Genomic DNA, 21314 nt, shown 5'->3' with positions numbered 1-21314 from the left:
AATCTATTCCTCCCTTTTCACTGCAACTGTTCCCCACGCTGCTGGCGGCCATACAAGCCCAAAACATAATCCCTCCACCTTAGTTCCTAACAGCCAGAGATGTGTACTTTTCTGAACATCAATAATCCTTCTTTTCTCAAACATGTTTCTATTTGCGGTGTTTACAATCCTCTTTATGAGTCAACACACAATTGACTTCCACAATGCATTTGTAAGCTTCTTCATCCATTTTTTTTTTTTTATTACGAGTTCAGAGATGTTTTTCTTGTGATGACTCTTTAATGAAGGTCATAGGTGTGCAGGTGTAGCAGCCCGGGAGAACAGTCCTCCTCCACTCTCCAGTCTGCTCCGTCTTCCTGAACGTGCCCCGCAGTCAAAGGGAGGTGAGACTCTGCCCCTGTAGAAATCCTATGAGCGCTGCTCCTTGTAAAGTTTGGTGGATCTTCCAGACCTCAATGTGACCTTCACTGTTCCTCCTACCTGGCAATTCTTAAGCGCATTAAAACCTGAGGAAATGGCTCCCTGGGAACACTTAGCTATCTTCTTACAGCCTGCTTCTGCTTTGCAGGAATCAATTATTGGCGTTTGTAGAGGGCAAAGTAGTTGTTTAAAGGAGCCAATAGGTTAAGATTGTTGAAGTGAAGTTTGAAGAGTCAGCGTAGTTATAAAACTTGGTAGTACACAAAGGATTCTAACAATCATGGGGCACAAGCAATATTCATACAAACTGCTTAAGCCCTTAAACTTCTGGAAGTTTGTTTGTTTTTTAGTTTTCCTCGCCCTAAAATTCAGAAATCTTTTATAAGTGCCTTATTATCCAGTTGGACTCCCTTAGAGTTGGAGCCTATCTGAGCTGGCACTGAGCAAAGTGCAGTGTACTCTGTAAAAATCTACAAAACAAAGACTTGGACATTGACTTTTAATTTCTCCAAGACAAGTAATTCTTCTACTCTACTAATAACAGTGACAGAAATTCAGATCCGCCTCTTCATACTACGGAGAGAGCCAAAAGGAGTCCATTTGGAAGCGCAGGCACAAACGCATCAGGTTTCAAGGTAAACTTGTCATTGAATATTAATGCTCGAACTCCACAAGGCCTGTGTTGTTTTCCTTCTGTCCGTATCGAAGGAAACATGCTGCAACTTTAAAGAGAAATTCCGGTTTCAAACATTTTTGATCTCGGGGAAAGCTCTCATTGATGATTGTTGGTAGCGAGTATGATGGATGAAGTGTGGCTTTAGAGATGTGTAACCAAATTCTATTTTTTATCTTCATCTCTCTCCTTCTGGAAATGGCATGTGGTTAATGTGAATCGTCAAATAAAAATTTCATGTGCATGATGAAAACCAGAAGCAACTCATTTTACTGGTCATTTGTTAGGCTGCAAAGCAAATGTTGGAACAGACGGACTTTGTACTTATATTCACAGGCCAGAGGATAAACTACAAAAAAAACCAACAGTTTACTTTGCTCTTTATTACTAAAATATGTAGAAACATAAAAAAAACTACATGTGAGTTAAGTCTGTTGAAAACTACACAGCAATCTCTGAAGCAGGGGTTTGGTGGCAGAACATCCTGACTGACAGAGGCGGCAAGTCTTTTGTCTGCCTGTCGTGCTTTTGCATGTGCACCTTTGTATGCACGTTTTTATGTATGAGAGACGGCAAATAGCAGAGACGACCAGGTGAAGCATCTCAGTCGATGGCAGCTCCAGCGCAAGTGTCAGGTTTCATGCACACAAAAGAAGAAAAGCAACGAGTTCAATAAATCTTTAGTTAGCCAATAATGCCTTATTCGACCTAATATAGGACAGTATGCTAAATTATTGTTACTACCTTGTTTCTTGTTTTTATATTCCTATAAAGTGAACAACAAAAATGGTTGTAAAAAAAAACTGCTACAGCAAAGATTAATGTTCCAAAGAGAGAAAGTCCAGAGAGGAGCAGACCTGGATCAATTTCGCTTTTTAATCAGATGGAAGGAATCAATCTGAAATATGAAGCCAAACCGCCATCACCTCCACAATCTGTCATACAGATATCAATTCTGATGGCTGCTTGAAAACAAGAGCAGATATGTTAGACCGAGCTGCTATGAGCCTCCACTCGGTTAATCATGCTTTACAACCCTTGCTTAAAGGCAGCAGCTTTTATTTTCGACCTGAAGTATGGATTCAGTTTCGTATTGTTACTGGAGGATGTGTTGAAATACCGTTGCCATGGTGACACAGGCCGGCTGCGTCCTGACTAATATCAGATCTGTTTTTTAAGGCTGGGAAATGAAAAAACACTGGAGCTCAGCTGACATTCGCTGCTTGATATATCATCGATTTAGGGACAATATTTACATTCATTACAAATCTGGTGACAAAACCCTAAAAAAAACAAACTATTATTGAAACCTGGCCAGAGATGATTGTCCTTAGGAAAGCAGCCGAGGCCATCTCAGCCCATGATGGGACACTAAAAAGTGCACAATGACTTTGGATTTGCATCTCTTCAAAGCAGTCAGAGGTTTCATTGCCCATTGTGAGGAAGCAATGAAATACTAACAGTGCATAAAATGATTCCTCTCATCTGCTAACCCATCTGAATGAATGGTACAATTAAATGATCCATATATGATTAAATGATTCAATTTCTTTGCTGGAATCAAAAAGAGGCTGACGAGCTCTTGTAGAATAATGAAACTGACGGAATACCAAGCACTGACTGATGAGTATTTAATTCAAACCTGTAGCAAAAGTAATTGAGCAGAAAATCTAAACATACTGGTAATGTCCTTGAAATCTTTTGCGTGGATTCCTCCCAACATGTGGCAAATGAAAGCATCCCCTCATCCTTCTCTGCTTTTAAACTGGCTGCTACTTTCTGCGTCTGGCCACGGTGGAGATTCAAAACATCCTGCTCCGTGTGGGAAGACACTGCAGCCACTTCGCTATTCGAAGTGTGGAGCACCGTGCACTTTCCCAGTACAAACCTGCAATCAGCCCCTGGAGCTTAATCATCGCCGCGCTATCGTTTCCTGTCACAGCAGCGTGGGTGCGTGAAAACACGCGGCCAGCGAGCGCTCAGAGCCATGGCTTTCACCTCCGATGCTGATGTTGCTTCTTTAGTGAAACGACGATCTCAAAATGCTAACATCATGCGAAAGCAGCCCACTGTGGTTCTGTTTCTGCAGAAGTGGCACAGGATTTACTGAACTGCTGATATTGTGTTATGTGTAAAGTATTTAAATCTCAACTTGTAGCATAATAAATAGTGAATAAATTAATGCCCTGGAGATGCACGACGCCGAACAGCCTGCACTGTGCAACAGCAAAAAAATGTTACATGTGTAAGCAAAGTAAATCAAAGACCAACCATGTTTTCCTGAAAGTCAACTTTAAAATACAGATCACATAGAGGAAAATAGAACTAAAAGGAGCATCAGTCATCCTAAAAGCTCCTCTCTCTCACACATGATTTACTACTGCGCTCAGGAGACATCACCACTATGTCTGACTCTAGCACGCTCTCAAAACGCTCTGTATGAAAGCTGAGCACCATCAGTCAGCGACGCAGAAATCCAAGAGTCACCAAGCCAGACACAGACCACCCTGCCAGTCAGATCCTCACCGTCAACATGAGTCACTTCACATTTGTGTCAGTGCTTTCAGCATTGTGGGTTGTGTGGACGGGCAAAAAGAGAGTTGATCTTATGTGCACGAATGTGCACTTGCACAACCTACGTTTAATTTCTTATTCTCTTCGATAGGGCTCGACTTGAAACCAAGAAGCTGCACTGAAAAGATTTTAGCGCTTGTTGTGAACACTCGATTACTGAGGGGAGATCTGGTAAATGCTCGCTTGGCCTATGATTCATCCCATCCATCTGTACTTGTGCTTGTAGGATTTCATTTTCTACTTCCTAATATTTTAGAGAAAAATACTCTTTGGAAGACTTCACAATTTTACATACACAGTTTTTGATTTAAGATTTACTGTTAAAGTATATTATTCTGGATAAGGCAAATATAAACGTTATTGTAATGCAGTAAAATTGAATGAATAGGACTTTCCCCTTTTAATGTAGGTCATTTTTGTGTGTAATTTGCTTGTTTTCTGTGAGCATGAGGATTCGCTAACCTTGCTACTTTCAGTGCGAAAAATAATGTGTTAGTTAATTAAGGTTAGTTAACAACTGTAAATTGCCAGTCGTTGTGAATGAAACAGGATATATGATTAGAATGAATAGCAGTTCACATAGAAACACGTTTGGGTGTGGATTCTTATGTGTTATCCCTGTAATGGACTCGGATCATGTCCAGGTGGTACCTGGCCTTGAAGCCCGTCGTCAGCTGGGACAGGCTCGCGGCAGATGCGACCTCGCGTTGATTGAAGCAAGTCAAGAAGACGGATGGATCAGGTAAACAGGTACGATTTGAACTCACAACATAATGTTCTATATTTCAGAGACTGAGGCAGATATTAGATTTAAATGCAAAGAGAAAAGTGACTCCAGTGAGCTTCCCTCTGCTCAGGACTGATGGCACTTCAGGTCATTAGTACTCATCATGACACACAAATCCTCCTGAGTCCCAAAAACTCCACAGGAAAATAACGAGGAGCTGGCGAATCAATAAACCCTGCCATGCACTAAATGTTCACATAATCTCTGCACTTTGGTGTGGTTTTAAAAGTTATTGGGCCGATTGTGGTTCTTGTGGGACTTTTGGCTTTAGTTTAAAAAAAAAAAAAAACACACACACACAGCATAATTACGGCTGTAATATCCAGATTCTGTCTGAGCCCCTCATTCTCATTAACAATTCCACAGCCTTGAGCAGACTAAAGAGACTGTTGATTGAAATACTGTCTGAGTGAATCATTTATTGAGCCATCGTTTTTCTGCAATTTTCTCTACAAAGACGATGTCATTAAATGGAAGAGCCATTTGTGTATAACGAAATATTCTCTATTATGCTTGTGTCGTTCAAGGTCAAGCAAAAATCTGGTTCAAGGTTAAGATCAACAATACCGAAGCAATTTTATTTCTTAGGTGTGAAAGTGGTCAAATTTGCTGAACACATTTTCAGCTGCTCTATTCAGCAGTGATGCAGATGGGATTACAAAACCCTCGCGGCGGCCGCAACAGTCCACCTGGGAAAAAGCCCTGGTGATTCACTGCAACGGTGCCGGTCAGCTGCCGTTTCGATGGCCTCGGTCACTCTACAGTAGGAGCCGTGACCCACCGCTTTACCGACAACATGTCTGGCAGTGGGAGGAATGCCGTGAGACAGCGTGCAGGAGGTGGGGGAAGATGTGGTCAGAAGACACTCCATTTCCCAACACCCAGACCAGTCAGTACCACTGGGACCACTTCTCCTAAAAAAAAAAAAAAGAAACACAATCTGCCTGTTGACAAGTAGTTACACTGCCACACTGAGGTTTTCTTCTCATCATAATCCACTTCTAATTAGGAGCTGCAGTGAAAAACATCCCATCCAATGATGCTCATGAATAGAATACTCCTTTTTAGACAACGTCATCAGAAAACTACATTTTGAGTAAAACTTGATGACAACGGGGGGTTTGGTAGGACTGTTACTTTGTGGAGTGTGATGACGCTTCCCAGCTCAAATAACTTACTGCTGCTCTGACTCAAGAAATTCCACAACATCTGGTCATAGTCAGACGTGACCACTGCTTTACCATCATCGTGGTGAATAATGTGTGCGTCAACTACTGCAGAAAGGTATTTATATAACAACACAAACGCAGCACAACAATTACATAATGTACCTGAATGCAATCATCTTTGCATCCGGATATTTCCAGGCTTATAGTGACTTTCCACAGTTGCCAACAAATAAAGGGAAAGTGCAACATAGAGAAGATATGCACCAATTAGTCACAATATTAAGCCAGTTGGATTGAGTGTTATTCACCTGAGTAGGGATTAGGGGCAAAATATAATAAGTAGGAAGTTTTTGTGTATTTGTGTTAAATGCATGAAAAATAGCCAAGCATGAATTTTTGATTGGGTTTCACCTTATTGTGAAGGCGAGAGCATCACAAACTGTTCAACTTAAGCAGTGTTTGGTCAGTATGTATCCTCAGCGGAAAAAGAAGAGCAAAAAGCAGTGAACTGGCAATAGTATCACACTACATGCAAGCGGTTCCGTGGTCACCTGACCACAGGAGTGTTTCACAATTATTCAGGATGACTTCAAGAAATAAGAGCAGCTAATCATGTAAGCACAATCTAATTAATTTGTCATTTACAATATTTCAGTCAGTGATGTCAATAATGCATCGATACTCAAACATGTATTCCAACAATAGCAAGCTTGGCTCAACAGCCCGTCCCTTTGACCTCTGCTCTGGAAATATTGGCTTCTGGATAACTCGCAGCCTTTAAATCTTAAAGAAAATAAAACAAAGTAAAATCTCGCTATTCTGGTTGCACAAAGATATGGATGTTCACCTTTTTTCATGAATTTATAGAAAAGTCTTTAGCAAGTGGCAATGTAGCACTTGACTTGCAGTGTTGTGACAGATTGTGTTCATTTGTGCTCCATATTATTGCCTGTTTGCAGAGTAACAGCAACTTTTAGAAAACTAGAAGCCAAATGAATATCTCATAGGATATTATGTTTCAAACTCAGACATTAAACCTTGAATTCAGTAGAAAAATTGATACGGAATATAAAGAAGGCAGGGAGACAAAGAGGGAAAATATGCTATAATTTTTGCCACACTTTTACTTTGATACATAGTAAGTTAAGCCCTAAACTATATTACTTCACAGTATGAGAAGTACAACATTTAAAACGAATGGAAAATTGAGATTTTGTTGCAGAAAATCATAAAAATGCAAAAGTCTTGATATTTTTATTGATCTTAACAACCTCAAACTCATCCATCATTGCCTACATAATCGAACCGCTCAAGTATTCAGTGACCTTGTGGTTCCACTTAGAGCTTTAGACTCGATAACCCGTAGAGCAGCGAGTGCAAATTATAAAGTGCTCCTCTGCAAATCCTCATTCAGACAATCACCCTTCTTCTCTCTTTCTGTAGATGGCCCTCAATGTCTTCAAATTAAATTCAGTTTTTGAAGAGCAATCAGTCGTGTCATCATAAATAAATTGGACGCTTCCTAATCTATGGTGCCCGATATAGTTTGTAGACTGTATCATGTATTGAGTTTTTGTATTTTAAGGTCCAGCTGGGGACAGGCGTTGCAACATAGCCCGGGTTAGTAGTGCGTGGCATTGAGTCACCGACTCACCATACACAAATATTAAATAAAAAAATAAGCATTTGGGTTCATAAACTCTGCAGGTCACTGTTTTCCCCTTGCAGCAGTGCTAAACAAAAGTCAATGATTTGCGTTTCACCAGTTCCAAAAGACACTTTGTAACCTGTAGCCTTATTATGCTCCAGTGTTCGACTCTAAGCACATTGGGTTGTTATGTGGGGATCTGGCTGTTTATTGAAGCATGGCACGAGACAAATCAACATCAGAGCTCATTAATTGCGGGAAAAGTAAAACACACAGTGACTGTAAACTCATTTGTGGAGTGGAGCACGGTTACAGAGAAGCTGGGCACCAGATGCTGCAAGTTAATTGCACTCTCAATGTGGTGCATTGAGTCAGCCTGAAAATGAACATTATTAGGTGCCGTCAGAAGCATTAGCGAACACATACACACACACACGCAGAAATAGTTATGCCATCTATTGGGTCTAGTAATAACTAACAAATGATAAATAAAGGGACTTCATTCACAGTGTATACAACATGTTACCACTTTTCCATCGTGAGTCATGTTCACTCCTTCTACATACACACACACACAAACCAATGGCGACAGCAGCCATGCAGGATGTCATTTTGGGGTTCTGCGTGTTGCACAAAGATCCTCAGACTCATGGACAGGACGAGATGAGGTACTGGACCACCAACCACAGGGTGTGAATGACAACCCGATCTAACAACCTATCCACAGTCTCCCTAGAGTATTTCGCAGCTTTGAAGCCGATCTGTTTGACATGCCAACACACACACACAGGACAGTCAAGCACAAATGAAGCCCATGTAACTCGATTGGCTCCAACAGCATTAATGATGTGTAATGCTTTAAGAGGAGATACACAGATGAACTGCATGTGACGTGCATCCAACACCCAGTTTTCACTGGATTCTTGCGATTGTGTAAAGCGAGGGGAATGACTCATGAAGAGAGAAAAAAAAAAATACACGAGTGTGTGAAAACAGATGAGCTGAAGCTGCTGCTGATGCAATTAACAGCATCAGAGGGAAGTGAAGAGCCTGCCGGACGAAGACTAAAAATCTGTTACGGTGCGTTTCCATACGGCTTCCTGGAAGCTACAAATGAATTGTAATCCTGACCGATGAAGCCAGGAAAAGCATGTAGCACAGGACAGACCACTACACAAAATCTAATGAAGATGTGAGCCACTGAGCGACCAATGACACTGGCACATGATTCCCATGGAAGTGGAAGAAATTAAACCGTGCACTCAGAAATGATAGCACGGAGAGGAGTTTTAAATTTGCACTTAAATTTGGATCTTTGTATTTCACTTGTAACAATAATCCTTTTGTTTACTGCTGCTCTCAGGGGTAGCCGCTAACACTTCTGCTTCACAGTGAGAATATCCATGTTTGACTCCAGGCTCAGGGGCTTTTCAGAGAAAGATTTTGATGCATGGGTTATTTTTATTATTTTCCCCGAGTACTTTCTGCTCAATAAAAAAAACAAAAAAACATACACTTTAGGTGAATAAGTGTATTTACATTGAGTGAATCTCTGCCTCGCTCCGTACAAAAAAAAAACGCTTCTCATACTATTCATAAAACTGAATTAAAGTGAGAAGTTGCACATTTGATTAAGTCAGACATTTTCAGCTTCAAGTCTATAATGTGCAAGTGGCGCTTACACACCATCTGTAATTCCATTTCCATCTAGAGTCCAAACAGAAGTCTCAACAGTCTGTTTGCCACCGTGCGCCGTCACGTCTCTGTTAAAAGCCTCTTACCTTATTGCTGAAGGAAACACCGCCGAGGTTGTCCGCCGATCTTCACAGCTGAAAAACAATTGGCGGACATCAATCAGACAAATGCACGTGTGTGCCGTTACATGCAAAGATAATTACAATTTCTTCTCCACATCAAAGGAACCAAATGGATGTCGCAGCAGGAATGCTCACAATGCTCAGCTCTGTATTTTCAGATGTTTGGAATAGGCTAAGCCATTATTGGCAGAGCGCAACATCTTCGTACATTTAAAGGCAAAACACCACTGTGAAAACGTAAAGTAATTATGGGCTCACTGTTGATAATAAATTGAAAAATGTTCACTCGAGTGAATCGGTGGATATGAATGAAATGAGCAGAAACACCCAAAAAAAAATGACACATTTTACAGTATAATTAGAAATATTATTTTCATTTCAACAACAACAATAAATTTACAAATTGAGGCATTTCACTTAGTCCATAATCACACAGAGTTATGACAAGTCGAGGGAAGGATGACAAGTAAACAGCAGGAACACTTCATTTTAATGATATCCAACGAACAAGCTTCAGGGAGCATAAGTAGTCGAGCCAATTGCATGTCAGAGACACGTGAAAGAGACCATCTGAGTTAGGAGGTAAGGATTTGTTCATTATGGGGGTTAAAAGATGCTCAACCAGATTCTCCAGCAAATCTATTAAATTCAATCTCCTTTCACGTGTTTGAGTAAAAATGGAATTTCAGTTGTCAATACTCTCTTCAGCTAAAACAACTTACGTACACATGAAAGTTTACAAATAACTTGGTACTGATGTCTCCTGATGCATTATGGATAAAATACATTCTGTAAAGTCTTGTAGTTACTAGCTGAGGTAGAGCTCGAGGGATTAGAAACAAAGACACACACATTCTACAACAGCAGAGACCGTATGTCACTCAATTTTAGTTTATTCATCATTTTGCTGCAGCTATAATTTTCCAATACCCGGGACTGGCATCATCATTAGAGAAGGCCAAGCAGAACATTTCACATCAGGCAGCATATATTATTACACCTGTCCAGGCACTACAGTATAATGCCCATAGCCACAGCTAATGACATGAGTTGCAGCCGCTGCACTGACAGGCTGGAGGACTGATGAAGGACAAGTGAGAGACACTCCAAAGGAGGCTCATTGGAGAAAGAAGCGGCACACTGCAGGCTCTCGCTGTCGAGCTCGTCCCTTCTCTCTAGGGAGGCGTTGCACACACTGCAGTTTCACCAACACTCACATTCTCAAACAGTCCAGAAGAGCGGGCAGTGATTTAGCAGCCATGCAAACTTATGTACCGCTGAAATGATCTGATTTTACATGCAGCACATGTGAGATAGGACTCACACGATGATCTCGACCAACAATTGGTGGATTCCAGGGTCACACCATTCATCAATATGCATGTTGTTGTTTTCTCAGGGTACTCAAGTTTCCTCCCACAGTCCACACCCGCGCACGGGGAGAACATGCAATTCCTCACAGAAAGGCCTCCCAATCAGGAATCACACCAGGATTGTTATGGAGTCCAGAGAACTCTATTCTGCTAAAAGGCAACAGCTGCCAGCACAACTATTGATGACTGTGATTAGCTGCTTAATCTTCAGCGTGAACTCCAGCTCTGCTGAGGCGACCAGCAGCAACAACCTTCCCTCGAGTGTCATTGACTCGCTGACATTGGCATTCAGTTGAAAAGGGGTTTTGAGTTTCTTGCTCAGTGGCAAGCAAATCGCACAATAACTCTGTTCTGAAACTCCACCAGGGACCTAAAAAATGTTTTACATACACCATTAAAAGAATAATTAATTATGTACGAAGAGGTAGAAAACAGTTTCATGGCGCTGCGCTTCCTCATTTAGTTTTTGGTGAAGTTTTTAGGACACGAGCCAGCTTTTTGTAAAATATTATTCCCTCTGACATAAATCTAGTGAAGCCAGTCTGAAACCTGACTGCAAACCGTATCACTTTACACCTGAGAACAATCTATGACGTACAAATACCACTTAATCATCACAAAAACAGGAACCGATGTTTTAGCAAATCAAATTGCTAAAACTGACAAGATGCACGTTAGCCCTTAAATTATAGTGCTATGCATAAACTGAGGTCTACAATGTTTATATTCTGGGATAATACATGGTTACTAAGGTGCCAATTACCCAAGCTTCATAGTAAGCCGTATGTTGGAGAGACTTTCTCTCTGATCAAACATCATTAAATATGAAAGCAATTGGTGAAAGAGATGGCAGTGCTTTGAGGAAAATAAATGTGAGCTTACAAATTAAGCAAAAAAAAAAAAAAAAGCAGACAGAAACCTTATCTCACACAACTTAGGATACATTTGCATTCCTGTGATTCTCCTTGCTGAGCCTGAGGGGGGGATTGCTTTGAGCAAAATCCTCCACGCTTAGTTAGGGAAATGCAACCCGGGGGTCAGCGCAGATACCAGGAGTAACTGCGCTTTAAAAGATAACAAACTAAACTCTGGGGATGTTTGTGCTTTAGTGCCCCAAAAAGGACAGGAAGTAAGGCTGGTGAACAACTCAAACTACCCAGGCACCCCTTGAGGTGGGGCAATTCTCAGCTGGTAATCTTTAGAAGCACAATGCGCCACTCGGGACTTCATTGTTTGGTTCGTCCTGCAGGTTTCATTACTCACATGGAGCAGAGGAGGACAGAGTGGAGACAGGGTCAGACAATAACGTGCCTGGGAAACACCTTGCTCCAGTCCCAGAAATGGAGCTTTAATAAAGCAGCTCGCTATGAAGTCTCCAACACAACGGCTGATGTGGCAGCTCACACCACGCAGCAGCAAAATGAAATGCACCTTTGTGAAACATTAACATCGCATTTCAGCCATCAACCAACGGCAGAAATTTAAATTCATTGTATGAACCTGATTTATTGCACACAGTTGCCGCCGCTGAGAAGCTCCACTACAGCTAATGGGGGTTGGGTGCCAAGTTCCTCGCTTTAGGCCACCACAAAGATCAATGACAGCTGTTCACTGAGGGGAAGCATAGCTCACTGCCATCCACATTTTTCCCTCCAAACTCTTTAATGGTCTGCACAAACAACATTTCTACTGACTTTCGACTCATAAAGAAGTACTTCCAACATTTAGGGAAATGCTTTGTACTCAGTCTTGCCCACAGATGAAAGGAGCAATAGCACTGTCTTATCTTGCCATTAAATATGCAGCTGGAGTCCACGAGTTAACTCTATAAGTTAACCACTCCCGATTATTACAGCAAAGGCAATTGTGAGTTGTCTTTAAAAGTTCAAACTGGAGCACGACAACTGAAGGACCCCTTCATGTCATGATCTCAGGACAGGGATCATTAAAATCCATTTTTCTCTTTCAAGTACGCTAAACCTTATTATTATTATCAATGGAAATCCATTCAAAAGGTCAAACATTAGTCTGATAATTGGCTCGATGCCGTCGCTCAGCTAGGATACAACTGCCTGTGTCAGCACATCTTTTAGGGCGGTAAACATTAGCATCAAGGACAATCTGATCATTTCCCCTAGTGCACTTGCAAAACTCCAGTCCATCAGATTCATGACACTACATCAACACGATCCAACACTATGAACTAAAAATCCCTGAAATGCAATAGTAGAGGGACATTTAGTGGCATTTAAAAAAAAAAGAAAAAGAAAAAAAAAGAAAAGATAATTCAAAGAAAGGATGAGTAATTAAAGTCCTTATTTCCTGCCTTCATACAGTTTGAGCACAAAATGGTGTGTGAGACACAAACTGAGTATGTTGTTTCTGGTCTCAAGTTGTGTGTTTATGGCGATTAAAAGTCTAAACTCACAGTAAACATCATAGCGCCGTTCTGCATTGCAGAATGACTGAGGCCCACAAGTTAATTTGTCTGGTTTCCTCCGGCGCAGTTGGGGATGAGTCGCTAAATGGGTGAGTAGGATCTTGGCTTGATGAATGCAGTGGAAGGGAGACTTATTACCTGCTACCCTCTCATTAGAGCCACCTGTTTAGAACGGCACTCACCATGCAGAGCTTATTAGCCAACGAGAGGAGCTGGTTAAAACGCAGCAGCCCTCGCAATAAACTGTGCATAACACCGTGGAAAACTGCTAAATGTAATCACAAAACAAGCAAACCAACAACATAAGTACATATTCATTTTTCAAGCTACTTGGATCAAACAAATAAGGTAACCTTTCAGCACAGATGCCAGCGAGATTTCCACTAATGTCACAGACGGAGGAAGAGACTGAATGATTTCAACGCTAACGACATCGGTTTTTACCAGAACACGGCAGCATGCTGTTACAAACAACAATAACACCTCCATCTTTATATGCTTAAATTGTGTGCACTTGCTGTGACTGTGCATGCAGGATCAATAGTATTTATTTACTTTTTTTTTTTAAAGCAAAGCACAGGTGGAAACTAAGCAAACAGTCTCACTTCTAGATTGGAAAGCAAAACAATGATCTGGAAAAGCAACTTGGCATTAGTTTCTCACAATCAAATCTCAAGAGAGAATTGTTGTATTCTATCTCTGGAGATCGTTTTGATTCCAGTTTCGTTCTGTGTTTGGAGTTTCTTCAGCATGTTTTATTTCCTTTTAATTTTGGGGAATAAATTACTTATGGTGAAATGATCAATTACCACATATTAAAACATAATTTTATCAAATCAAATCATTAATGCTAAACCATACGTACAATAGCTGCTGTTGGCAATTTGTAAAGACTTACCAGACCTCAATAAGAATAGTAGTAAATGAGCAGGAAAAGTTGTTTTTTGTATTGCCGAAGGTTCTTAACAAATTAACAATGATATGTCATAATGTGTTAAACATTCACGAGAATGAGTTTCAACATGTCACTTGTTGGGGGAGAGTCGATGGGAGCCTGGAGATCACAATGTGGTTCTCACCTTCACACAGTTTGAAAACAACTGGTTTACAATAACTTAAAAAGAAAATTGCAATATGTATATATTACATCTTCTACACATTGTGTTTCACAATAAATGCTGAATTGTGATGATGCAGGTCTCCAAACACTTCATAAACCTTTTTTATGAAAGCAGTAAGTTAGATCCATTCCCAACTTTTTGAATAAAGTAAAAATCGTACACAGAACATGACATTTGTATGAATTAAACATTAAATTTCATGCAAGAAAATAAACATTCAGCCTAACGTACATCTTTACATGGATTTTGTTTTATTATTTCTTTTTCAGCGGGGAACTGAGGACATCTGGAGAACAGCTGTTGCTCTATAGCGTACACACACACACACACACACACACACACACACACACACACACACACACACACACACACACTACAAAGCTTCCCTGACAGAGTTTAGGGGTTCAGGAGCCCACAGTTAAGACACACCATTTAATCTGCTTTACGTATAGCATAATCTCTGGAAAAAAAAACCCACACGGCAAAATATACGGGCAAAAATAGGCACAGACATGCACACAGGCGTGCACACCCACGCAGACACACACAACAGAGACAGAACCCCTCTCAAATTTCTTCTATACAAGGCAACCATTCAACTCTCTCTTGGGAGGGCAGAGATTCTCAATGATTAGTCCTGCCGACTCCAGAGGGAGGTGGAGGAGGAGAGGGGCACGGCCACTAATTCAATTACACAGACCCTCGTCTCTGCCGAGGCCGACTCCCAGTTCCATGAATGGACTCAAACCCCTCCAGCCAGATCTGAGAGCAGAGATGCAACAAAGTGTTTACATTTGTGATTTACATGTGGTTTACACTCTGGGCTTTTTTTTTTTTTTTTTTTTTTTTCAAATGCTAGTGAGAGGCCCCTGGTAAAGTGTACATGTGTCCTGTTGCTCATTGGCTGAACTGTGATAAATTACGTCAGACTTGCACAAGCTTTCCGCCAAGCACGTAAAAAGGGTATAAAAGAAAAATAGTTTATATTGGGTTTTTTTTTTTTTTTATTATTTATTTTACAAGGAAAGTTCACAGTTAGGACATAAAACAGTACGAGTGAAATGATTCAGAAGGAAAAACATTTTTCTGGGCAATCTATGTTCATTCCTTAAGTTTATTCAAGACAGTCATAGATAATGTACATGAACTCAAATTCAGTTAAAAATGACAAACAATTGCCACAAAAATGTGTTGCAAAGTTCACACCGTTCTCTCGGGAGAAAGCCATCCACTTTTCCCAATTTCTAAGCAACCACAAACTAAAAACAAACTAAAGTACTAATTAAAGAACCAACAAGTCATCAGTTAATATGCTGTCCATGCAGGCATTTCTTTTCTTCACACAGATCTTTCACTTGTTTTCACTTGCTAGATTCCTTTCAGTTAATCATCAACCACCATCCATCCCTGGAAGAAAAGTGGCCACCCCGGTGAATTCCTTTAAACTGTTTGCCCCTGAAGGACAGGTCAACAAGACCCTCCCTCTCCACCCGCCATCAAACAAGCTGGTCTGAGCAGAAAAGGGTTTAAATCACACTCAACTGCACACCTGTTGATGTCAAACAGGTTTTTGAGGAAATACCTTTTAATGTAATGAATTGTGTAAAAAAACAAAATGTCTAGTTTCAATCCATACCGCTCACACACTATTCTTGATCAAGTTTCTAAAAACCCGTCGGGGGTCAAAGATTGAGTTTAGGCTCACATCCGATGTTTCAGATGGATTGTGCAGGTCATGAGGATAACAGCTGCCAAGCAGTCGTGACATAGCAGAGCGGCTTGAACCAAATCCCACTTTCGAACTCCACTGCATAAAATGGATACCGTGCTGTGGTTCTACCCGCGTTTACGCGAGCCCCTGAAAACACCTGTAGTCCAGATCAGACCAGATTATAACCAGCATTTGCTGTATTCAGGGGAGAAGGGTTAGAAATACTAGACCTGAATCACTATTGGGGTGACCCGAGGACAAACCTGTTTTCATGTTTGAGTGGAAGTAACATACAATTGCTCTGTGTGCTGCCATCCAAGCTGCAACCTCATTCAAGTATGAACAAGCGAAAACACAATTCTTACACAATGTGTAATAACATCGACACTGATTGCAGCAGAAGTTTGTTGGTGTAGAGTTGAGGAATTCCTGTCATTATATACATTTTGTAGTCTTCTGATGAGCTTAAACAAAATCCCACACCATTTAGCACCACACGCAGCTTTGCTGTTTTGCTGCTGCATAATGTTATGGGAGAAAATATCATACCTGTTTTACATCATTTAGTCTGAACAATTTTATTTTTATTACTTTATTTATATATGCATTCAATAAATCACGATTTGCACCAGTTCTAAAAAAAATGTAAATAACAAGACGCACAATATATACATATGTAAATCATAAAAAAAGATAGTATATACAAGCAACAATATGGCTGCGCCGCATGTACATGTACAAGACATTTTTTTTAAACTGAGAAAACTGCATGCGAAAAAGCTCAAAAGCATTAAAATCTCAACCCAGAGTCCTCAAAGTTTGATGGCCAAGTCTTGAGGAAAACTGGAACTCGCAATAAATCTACTATGCATTGGTCCTAGTGTTGTTGCAATAATGTGTTTAATGTAGCAGAACACTGCCGAACTTTGGAAGAAAAACAAAAACATTAAGACAGCGTTGCTTTAACATCACAATAGGTCTACACGTGCAGTCAGTCATCTTGCCCATAAACCTTATCTGACAAATGATCAATAAACAGAACCACAAACACAGCCAACCAGCAGAAGTAACTACATCATTTAGGACACAATAATTCATCAAAACCAAGTTAGAAATGCCATGTCCAAGTCTGGCAGCCCAGCTGATTAGGATAGACCAACCCTCTTCATGAGATGCTGATCTAATCTCTTCTTGCATCGCGGCTGAACAGATATGGGAACCCTTTAATCCACTCACTGGGTGGACAGCTGCAAACAGACTGCTACTGTAACTCCTGCTGCTTTGGCCCTCAAAATCCAACATAATCAAGAGTAATATGGATTGGCATACATTTTAATTAGTATGAGCACTTCTCTGCCACCCCTTATCTTTTCCATTAGCTGTGTACAGCAGCCGAGGTGCTCTAAATGGATGAGCATGTTTCTAGGTGTGACACTTTCTTAAAGCCCCCCCCTTAAAAAAAAAAAAATGTCGACTGCAATTCCAGGGCGAGTTGATGCGATAACTATCCACGCCAGGTAAACCTACCAGCAGGCAGGAAAAACCAATTTAAAAGCAGCCAGTGGCTGTTGAGAGGCCCGGGGACATTAAAGGAGAACAGAAACATGACATGGGAGGTAAAGTGCCTTGCAGGGCTGCAGCCGCCTATTGTGGTGGAACAATCCCGCTCCTCCAAGCCCAGTTTTTCCATGCTGTCTGCAAAGCGAAAGCTTGACCCCCTTTGCTTGTCAGTTCTATTGTTAGTAGAAGGCACGGGCCACTCCCAATTCTCTTCATACACATTAAATACTCTGCATTGTTTGGGGAGTCAAATGGCAATCGGAGGCACATAAGATGCTTGGCGCACATACCTACACACACACACATGCTTGCACACTCCTCATTTAAGATCCTATCTTACTTGCAACTATGGAAACGTCGACTCTCTCTGCTTTTGTAAGTCATTCAGTAAACCGGTAGGCAGTGGGCTGCCCAAGAAGGTGCTGGAGGTTAAGTGCCTTGCTCATTGACCCAACAGCGATAACCTGTCGACAGTGGGGATTTTAACCTGCAAACCTCCGACACACCATTTACACAGATGGTTAAAGATAATAATGATATTCTTGTGTCCTCAAACAAAGAGCTGGTTGTTCTGTTTGATGAAATTAATAATGACATCTTGACTCCAGAGACTGAAACATGCCATTGGAAAAAAGCACTTCCAATCATATTCATTGATAGATTCCTCTTTGTTTGCAGTAACAATGACTCTATACCTGAGGTAATCATTGAACTTCTTCACTTCCATTACTTTGCAGATGACGCAGACCTATTCATCTAAGACAGCGAAGTAGTGGTCAAACTCCAAGCACACGTTAAATGCCTGGGTGAGCTGTGGTTTTCCTCTTCTGAATTAAGCTGAAACAGATAGTATTCCATGACTTCCTTGTAATGGGGAATTCTTTTATATGCTTGTTCATGAGTTTTTCTACAAATTTCTCTTTTCAAATACAATGAAAGTGATTGAATTGAACATTTTCAAAAAGAATCGAAATACAGGCCACTGTCTGTTGCCGTCCCAATAAAACTGAAATACCTACAGCTGTAATGCTGATGCTTGCAAAATGCATCTATGTCATTTAGACCTGTCTATGCAATCTATCTAGTTTATACTCAACTTTGGTCTAAAAGCATGAATGCAACCACTCTTATTTAAACTAAAGATGTGCTCTCACAGATCTCTGTCTTTCTAGTATCGTAACATACTCTCCATGTGTGAAAAATCTTTCCTGAAATCAGGACATAGACTAAAAATGTCGTAGCCCCCCTAATTATCGTTATTATTATCATCATTATTATTATTATTATTATTATTGATATAATTTAAAGAATACATCATGACAAGAGACATGTATATGTAAACCAAGCAAATGCAGACATTAGAATAGTAGGGGTGGTTCAGCAATTCTTGAGTTAAATCATGCAAGTATTAATCAAGTGAAGCCCATCATTACATCTAAGCCTATAAATCTAACCGTGTAATAAAGGAAATTTGGAGGCAGTGATTTATCGCAAGGTGGTCCTCCACAGTAGAGACAGTAACCCAGGTAATCCAACTAAATGTGGGACTGCAGATCCATTTACACTCAACGCAAATCATAAAAGAGGCATCGATTCTTTAGACTTAAACAAATGCAATGGCAAAACCTCAATTTTCCGCAGCCTGTGTGAATTTCCCCCTCGTCCATCCGCCACAAATCATCCTTCTACCAGATGTGTGTGCTGATTTGCAGCCATCAGGGCTCGACCTGTGTCATTCATCTGTGACTGGGTTGCAGCCGAGATGCTGACATGCCTGCCAGCCATGAGGTTGAGGATAGAATAGGTGGGGTGGCAAAACAGAGATAGGGGTGAAAGAAATGAAGAGTAGGGTAGAATCAGGAGTGGCAGGGACAAAAATGAGAGATAAAAGAGGGAGAGTGAGGACAGGGGCTAGAGAGGGGGGGTAGAGATGAGGGAGAAGACAGGAGGGTACTACTACTGTTTCCTGCTGCTTCAGCAGACTGGGGCTCACTGCAGGAGAAGCTTATCTTCCAGCAGGAATACCACAACCGTTCCACAAACAGAGGCATGAGGGAGGGAGCATTATGAAGTGAATACGTACTAGTTCCGGTACCACACCAGAATAACACTATCAAATTAAAATTCTATTAATAAAGTATCAATAACAAGTAATTGTAAAGTTTCTGCACTGAACAATACAAAATGTGTATTATAAGCATGTCAATACAATGCTTTCGTTTCATGATATTTCAAAGACAACATGAAAATAGCCACACTGTTGCGTTTTTAAACTTTCCAAACCACTGTTAGTTTTTTTTATCCTAAAGTCAACAAGCAACACATTTACTCCACCAAACAGGTTAGATACTTCAGATCATGTAAAAGACAGAATGATGGATGTATGGATTTTTTGGGTTGCAAGTCTGGAAACTGCACTTTTTAAACTCTGTCTCTAGATAAGAGGGGGAAACTTTTTTTAAAATGCACAGTATATGTGTACACCATGGTCACAGTCAATAGTCAATAGTGGTATTGTTGTCGTCGAGCACATCTCCAACAATAATCATCCCAGAGTGTTGATTGTTCTGCTAACTCTTTTCAATTTAACATCCTCTCTCCAACTAAAGACAGATTTACTAGACCATCATATGGATCAGTGTAGATATTTCTTACATACGCTAGATATTGAGTGAGCCTAAACCTCAAAGAGAGACCGCTTAAATGTACTTAAATGCCTACACTGTGCTGTTCTCTGCTCTGCACGCAGTGTGTTTGGGGATCATTATTATTCGACTGTAAAACTTCTCTGAAATGAAAACAGAAAAACAATGCCATTTTCAGTCAACCATTCTTGTGTAAACAGGGCCTTGTATTGCAAACAGTATCTTGTTATCATTAGTCAATGACAGCATTAGATCTCTGTAGAGTTAACTATGCTTTCCCCAAACAGTGGAGTGTCCTCAAAATGCTGTAAGCAGAGTCTTGTGACTTGACAGTCATGCACACAATGGAAGCGAGTTCACTCACTCATCTGGATAGACAATAGGATAAAGTAGAAGGTGCGATTCCTTGGCACTAAAGTAAAACATACCATTGCATCATTGTAAATATGAAAAGTAAAAAATCACTTTTAATTTATTAAGAGACCATGGCAACAAAAACAGCTTGGCATTGCAGCTGAACCAAAACATTAAAGATGCAATCCCTTCAATCAGCTGGAATTACTTTTACAGTTCTACATGCCAAGTCACTAAGGTTCCATGACACCTGAAATCCCGAATTATTGCATTAGTCTGACTACTACTCCAGCACGTAAAAAAGGTGAACAGGGGCTCAAACAGCCGAGTTAACACATTTATAACTCCAAACTTTGTGGTCCTTCTGGGTTGGTAACATGATCGTTTGCTAATGATTATTTTTGTATTCTATGGCATTATGGGTCCACCGGAAATATTCCAATGCTGAAAAGCTGAAAGTGCAGATCACCACTCATCATTGCGGAGACAACCTGGATTACACTAACAATCGGTTACACTCTCAAGCTTGTATCAGCACAAAGCCAATAATCTACTCAAAAGTGATGTGATCCATCGCATACACTTTATTGGACATATGAGTATGTTTATGTCAAGTCATTCCACTGCATTTTTTAAAACATATTATTGCCAAAACATCACAAGCACTGCAAGTCAAACACCTCTCATAAAAATCGGTGTATGTATCTCTGCTGCAGGTAAACAGCCGGCTTTATTAAAGCCCTGCAGTGTGAAAGAGAGCCGTGGCATACAAGGCAGTCCAAAACACACAGGGGTGCCAGGTTGTTTTAGGACCATTCACCTGCTCCCACAGCTGCAAGGCAAAGAAGTGCTCAGCAACACACTTAACCAAACTCCAATCAGGGACCAGGCCGCACTTGACATCAGGGACAACAGATAGAAAACGAAAATCCCATTTCCCATCTGCAACTTGTAACTGTGGTTTAAAAGCACCATTCTCACAGTACCTGTTGTCAGTTCAAGGACCACAAATTTAAACTGGT

The 21314-nt window shown here is 40.6% G+C and overlaps 1 protein-coding gene across 1 annotated transcript in view; it reads right to left on the bottom strand.

Annotated features, from left to right (window-relative positions):
• tln2a (talin 2a) overlaps positions 1-21314 on the bottom strand; it is a 95754-nt gene that overhangs the window by 61110 nt on the left and 13330 nt on the right. The window contains exon 2 of the mRNA XM_080458113.1: positions 9053-9100. The gene's annotated coding sequence lies outside the window, so the exon portion shown is untranslated. The remainder of the gene's footprint in view (positions 1-9052; positions 9101-21314) is intronic.

The sequence above is a fragment of the Lipophrys pholis genome (genome assembly GCF_963383615.2).
Source record: "Lipophrys pholis genome assembly, chromosome: 2".
NCBI classification, from domain to species: domain Eukaryota; kingdom Metazoa; phylum Chordata; class Actinopteri; order Blenniiformes; family Blenniidae; genus Lipophrys; species Lipophrys pholis.
Note: the sequence above shows the minus strand (reverse complement) of the source record. Positions and strands in the feature narration are given on the sequence as shown.